This window comes from Macaca thibetana, chromosome 13 (assembly GCF_024542745.1).
Source record: "Macaca thibetana thibetana isolate TM-01 chromosome 13, ASM2454274v1, whole genome shotgun sequence".
Taxonomy (NCBI): Eukaryota; Metazoa; Chordata; class Mammalia; order Primates; family Cercopithecidae; genus Macaca; species Macaca thibetana.
This window is the reverse complement of record NC_065590.1, coordinates 54,433,302-54,439,891: the sequence shown is the minus strand read 5'-3', so window position 1 is coordinate 54,439,891 and position 6,590 is coordinate 54,433,302.

The window sequence follows — 6,590 nt, the reverse complement described above, 5'->3', positions numbered from 1 at the left end:
ATTACACCCCTCTTTCTTCTGGCTTGTAGGGCTTGTGCTGAAAGTTCCACTATTAGCCTGATGGGTTTCCCTTTGTAGGTGACCTGTCCCTTCTCTCTAACTGGCTTCAATTTTTTTTTTTTTTTCCCTCTCATGTCTCTCTTGGAAATCTAATCATCGTGTGCCTTGGGAATGGTCATCTTGTATAGTATTTTGCAGTTCTCTGCATTTTTTTTGAATTTAAAGTTGGCCTCGCTAGTGAGGTTGGGAAAATTTTTCATAGACAATAGCCTCAAATATGTTTTCCAAGTTGCTTCTTTTTTCTCCCTCTCTTTCAAGGACGCTTATGTTGTAGAGTTGTAGATTTGGTCTCTTTACACAATCGTATATTTCTGATAATTTTTGTTCATTCTTTTTTTTCCTTTATTTTTGTCTGCCGAGTTAGTCTAGAGAATTAGTCTTTGATCTCTGAGATTCTTTCCTCAACTTGATCTATTCTACTGTTTGTTTTGTTTTGTTTTTGAGACGGAGTCTCGCTCTGTCGCCAAACTGGAGTGCAGTGGCATGACCCCGGCTCACCACAACCTCTGCCTCCCGGGTTCAAGCAATTCTCCCACCTCAGCCTCTGGAGCAGCTGGGATTACAGGCACGTGCCACCAGACCCAGCTAATTTTTGTATTTTTAGTAGAGACTGGGTTTCACCATGTTCGCCTGGATGGTCTGGATCCCTTGACCTCATGATCCATTCGCCTCGGCCTCCCAAAGTGCTGGAATTACAGGCATGAGCCACCGCGCCTGGCCTATTCTACTGTTAATACTTGTGCTTATATTATAAAATTACTGGAGGGTATTTTTCAGCTCTGTCAGATCACTTTGCCTTTTGCTTACAATGGCAATTTTGTCTTTCAGGTCCTCTATTATTTTACTGTAATCCTCGATTCCTTGGATTAACATTTTGACTTTCTCCTGAATCTCAATGATCTTTGTCCTTATCAATATTCTGAATTCTATGCCTGTCATTTCAGCATGCTTAAGATCCTTACTGGGGAACTAGTGTGGTCATTTGGAGGATAAAAGATACTCTGTCTTTTTGAGTTTCCAGAGTTATTTCACTGGTTCTTTCTCATCCGTGTGAGCAAATGTTCTTTTAACTGTATTGCAATTTGAGTACAATCAGTTGCTTCCTTTTCTGGATGTTTTCAGAGGGCTGAGGCTTTGTGCAGGGCCTATATTTGTAGCTGAATTCTTTCACAGAGGCATATATTTGCAAAGACTTTACCAAATTTTTTTCAATTACTCATTAATGGACACAAGTTGATTCTATAATTTTTCTATTGTACATAGTGCTGCTATGAACAAATGAGTGCAAGTGTCTTTTTTACATGATGATTTGTTTCCCTTTGGGTAGATTCTAATAGTAGGGTTGCTGGATCAAAGATTAGTTCTATTTTTACTTCTTTGAGAAATCTCCATATGGTTTTCCAAAGAGGTGGTACTCATTTACATTCCCATCAGCAGTGTATAAGCCTTCCCTTTTCTCCACATCCTTGCCAGCATCTGTTGTTTCTTCACTTTTTACTAAGGGTCATTCTGGTTAAGATGGTATCTCACTGTGGTTCTAATATCCATTTCTCTTCTGATTAGCAATGTTGAGCATTTTTCATACATGTATTGACTGCTTTTATGTCATCTTTTGAACAATATCTGTTCATGTCCTTTGCCTACTTTTTGATTTTTGTTGTTGTTGTTATTGTTGTTGTTGTTTTTCTCATTTGTTGAGTTGAGTTCCTTGTAGATTCTGGGAATTAGTACTTTCTCAGATGCATAGTTGGCAAATATTTTCTCCCATTCTGTAGGTTGTCAGTTTACTCAGTTGATTACTTCTTTTATAATCTTCTGCTGTGCAGAAGATTTTTAGTTTGAGTTCCATTTGCCTATGTTTGTTTTTGTTGCATTTTCTGTTGAAAATTCAGTCCTAAATTATTTGCCTAGAACAATGGGCAAAATATCCTCTTGGGTTTTTATAACTTCAAGTCTAACATTTAATCCATAGGAGTTAATTTTTGAATATGGTGAGAGATAGAGGTCTAGTTTTATTTACCTGCATATGGTTCAGCCGTTATCCCAGCACCACTTATTGAATTAGGTTTCTTTTCCCCAGTGTATATTTTTGCTGGCTTTATAAAAGATCATTTGGTTTTAGATATGTGGCTTTATTTCTGGGTTCTCTACTCTTCCATTTATCTGTGTGTCTATTTTTATACTAGTATCATGGTGGTTTGGTTAATATAGCTTTGTAGTATAATTTGATGTCAGGTAATGTGATGCCTGTAGCTTTATTATTTTTGCTTAGGATAGCTATGGCTATTTGGACCCTTTTTCATTTCCATGTAAATTTAATTTTTTTTCCTATTAAAGAATGATAGTTGACAGAAATTGCATTGAATCTATTGATTGCTTAGAGCAGTACGGTCACTTTAATGATATCAATTCTTGCAATCCATGAGCATCAATGTTTTTCCATTTGTGTCATCCATCATTTCTTTTATCAGTGTTTCATAGTTCTCCTTGTAGAGATCTTTCACCTCCCTGGTTAAACGTATTCCTAGGCATTTCCTATTTGTTTTGTGTAGCTATTGTAAATGGGATTGAGTTCTTGATTTTCCCAGTTTGATGATTATTGGTGTATAGAAACAACTGATTTTTATAATCTGATTTTGTAACCTTATTCTTTACTGAAGTCACTTATAAAATCTAGGAGGCTTTTGGAGGAGTCTTTAGGGTTTCCAGGTATAAAATCATATCATCAGTGAACAGAGATAATTTGACTTCCTCTTTGCCTATTTAGATGTCTTTTATTTATTTCTTTTGTCTGATTACTGTGACTGTGACTAGGACTTCAAGTACTATGTTGAATAAGAGTGGTAAGAGTGGACATCCTTGTCCTTTTCCCGCTTCTTAAGAGGAATGCTTTTAACTTTTCCCATTCCAGTATCATGTTGTCTATGGGTTTGTCATATATGGCTTTTATTATTTTGAGTTATGTTCCTTCTGTGCCTAGCATAGCAAAGGTTTTTCATCACGAAGTGCTGCTGAATTTTATCAAATGCTTTTTCTGTATGTATTTATATAATCATATGCTTTTGTTTTTAATTCTGTTTATGTGGTGAATCATATTTATTAATATGCATATGTAAAACCAAACTTTCATCCCTATAAAAAAACCCACTAACCCACTTAGTAACATTATATTATCTTTTTGATGTGTTGTTGGTTTCAGTTTACTATCATTCTGTTGAGGATTTTCGCGTCTATGTTCACCAAAGATATTGGTCTGTAGTTTTCCTTTTTTTGTAGTGTCTTTGCCTGGCATTAATATCAAGGCAATGCTGGCTTTATAAAATGAGTTAGGGAAGATTTCCTTCCCTCAATTTTTGGGAACAGTTTTAGCAAGTTTAGTATTAGTACTTCACTGTGTATCTGGTAGAATTTGTCTCTGAAACTACTTGGTCCTAGGCTTTCTTTATTATTAAGATATTTTTTATTACCAATTTACTTTCACTACTTATTATTGGTCTGTTCAGGATTTCTACGTCTTCCCGATTCAATCTTGGGAGGTTGTATGTTTCTAGGAATTTATCCATTTTCTCTCGACTTTCTAGTTTGTGTACATAGAGATGCTCATAGTAGTCTCTGATGATCTTTTATGTTTTTATTGTATCAGTTGTAATGTCATCTTTATCATTTCTGTTTGTGCTTATATGAATCTTCTCTATTTCTTGGTTAATCTAGCTAGTGGTCTATCAATTTTGATTATCTTTTCAAAGAACATATTTTTCATTTCATTGATTATTTGTTTTTTGGTCTCCATTTCATTTAGTTCAGCTCTGATCTTTGTTATTTCAGAGAAACAAGCTGGGCGGAACTAGACTGGGCTAGTCCATCTATACATCCTCTAATGGCAGGTATAAGCACTAGCTTTGTTGGGGTGTCTGGAAGGCAGTAGCCAAGTGGCAAGAGATGTCCCTGGGCATGGAGTAGAGAAATCTCCACTTCCTCAAGTTCTCCACCTTGAAATGGATGGGCGGCCCAGACTCCTAATCTAAGATATGGGTGCTTCAAATGCCTGGAGGTACATTCAGCCATGGAGCAGAGGGGGCGCTGCCACACCAGAATCTTTGCACCTAAAAGGAGGGGTGGCTCAGGCTGAGCAGGTGCACTGAATGCCTGGAAATATGCCCTGGTGTGAAGTGTAGAGGTTGCTGCTGCATGAGAAATAAGGATCTCTGCATGAGAAATAAGGGGTGGGTCAGGCTCCTATATCAGGTGAGTAAGTGTGACAAAGGTCTGAGAATATGCCTGGGTATGGGGTAGAGACAGTGCAACCGTGTAAAAATTTCTTCACAGGAAAGGAGGGATGACTCAGATTCCTAATCCAGGCAAGGGGGTGGGCTGAATGTTCAGAATTATGCCCAGTTATGAAGCAACAAAGACTCCACTGCATCAAGATCTCTCTGCAGGAAAGGAAGAACTCAGGCTCCTATCCACATGAGTGGATGTATTGAATGCTTGTAATTATGCCTGGGCCTGAGGTGGAGAGGGTGGTACTGCACCACAGTCTCTGCACAGAGAGGCATGGCTCAGGTCTCTATTCTAGGCCACTTGGAAGGCCAAATGCTGGAAATATGTCCCCCAGAAAGAAGCAGATTAATTTCTGTGAAGCAGAGTAACTGCTGCTGCAACAAGGTCTTTGCAGGGGAAGGGAAGGTAATCTCAGGGGTGGGGTGTGCCTCCCTCACACTTCTCTAAACTTGTGAGGCACACTCTCCTGAGTGACCAAAGGAGCAGACTACCCAGCAATGACACTAGTCCTAGGCTGCAAAGCTGTTCCTGGCCACACAAATCATGCCACCCAGAGAAGCAGTGGCTTCAGCAATTCTGCTCTAGTCTGATGACAGGAAAGAGCCCAATTCTAGTGCCTACTGCAGGGGTGCAGTCTACACTCATCACTCAGTTCTGATTGTGGGTACCCTTCCTCTGCTCCGGAGTACGTGCTCCAGTCTCCAGCCAGAGTCTAAAGTCCCTGTGGCAGCTGCCCCTGCTGGGTCACCAAAATTACTGACTTTGTATGAAACTAGATTGAAAACAGTGTCCTCTCAGTCCGAGTCTGGGAAAATGTCCACAGCTTTTCCTGGCATCTTTCCCTCATACCCTCTCCCAGGCTCTCCCCATGTTAGCTCTGGGGCTTGGGAGAAACAAGGTGCTCTTTGGATGAATTTCTAGTTAAAAAGTGAATCATAGATGAAGACTGCCTCTTTTATGCACTGAGGCTTCACTCACTTTTATCAGTCAAATGCTGTCACACAGGCTGCTTGTAAACCTCTTCCCCAGTATCCGGAGTGCCCTTCACTTTTTGGGTGAATTCTATATTCCTTCTTGAGTAAAAGCTCACAGTGTTGCTCTTTATATGGCTTTTTGCTATTTCCAACTAAATGAAGCATGCTAAAAGCCTCTAATCGACCATCTTAGGAAAGAAAAAAAAAACAAGAAGAGCTTTAATGAAAAAGGATTGGTCGGCCAGGCACGGTGGCTGACGCCTGTAATCCCAGCACTTTGGCAGGCTGATGTGGGTGGATCACAAGGTCAGGAGATCGAGACCATCCTGGCTAACATGGTGAAACCCCATCTCTACTGAAAATACAAAAAAATTAGCCAGGTGTGGTGGCAGGCACCTGTAGTCCCACCTACTCGAGAGGCTGAGACACAGGAATGACATGAACCCTGGAGGTGGAGCTTGCAGTGAGCCGGGATTGCGCCCCTGCACTCCAGCCTGGGCGACAGAGAGAGACTCCATGTCAAAAAACAAACAAACAAAAGGATTGGTCAAGTTATGGTATAAGAGTCCTTGCTGGCTGGGCGCAATGAGTCACACCTATAATCCCAGCACTTTGGGAGGCCGAGACGGGCAGATCACTTGAGGTCAGGAGTTCGAGACCAGCCTGGCCAATATGGGGAAACCCCGTCTCAACTAAAAATATAAAAATTAGCGGCCAGGCGCGGTGGCTTACACCTGTAATCCCAGCACTTTGGGAGGCCGAGGTAGGCAGACCACAAGGTCAGGAATTCGAGACCAGCCTGGCCAACATGGTGAAACCCTGTCTGTACTAAAAATACAAAAATTAGCTGGGCATGGTGGCGGGCATCTGTAATCTCAGCTACTCGGGGGCTGAGGCAGGAGAATCACTTGAACCTAAGAGGCAGAGGTTGCAGTGAGCCAAGGTTGCGCCATTGCACTCTAGCCTGGGCAACAAGAGCAAGACTCGCTCTCAAAAAAAAAAAAAAAAAAAAAATTAGCTGGGCATGGTGGTGCGTGCCTGTAGTCCCAGCTACTTGGGAGGCTGAGGCAGGGCAATCGCTTGAACCCAGGAGGCGGAGGTTGCAGTGAGCCCGGATGGTGCCACTGCACTCCAGCCTGGGTGACAGAGCAAGACCAAGTCTCAAAAATAAAAAATAAAAATAAAAATAAAAAATAAACATTCCTTGCTGTTATAATATGCACTCTCCTTGTGGATATCTTCACTGTTTTCTTAGATCATACAAAGTATAATTAT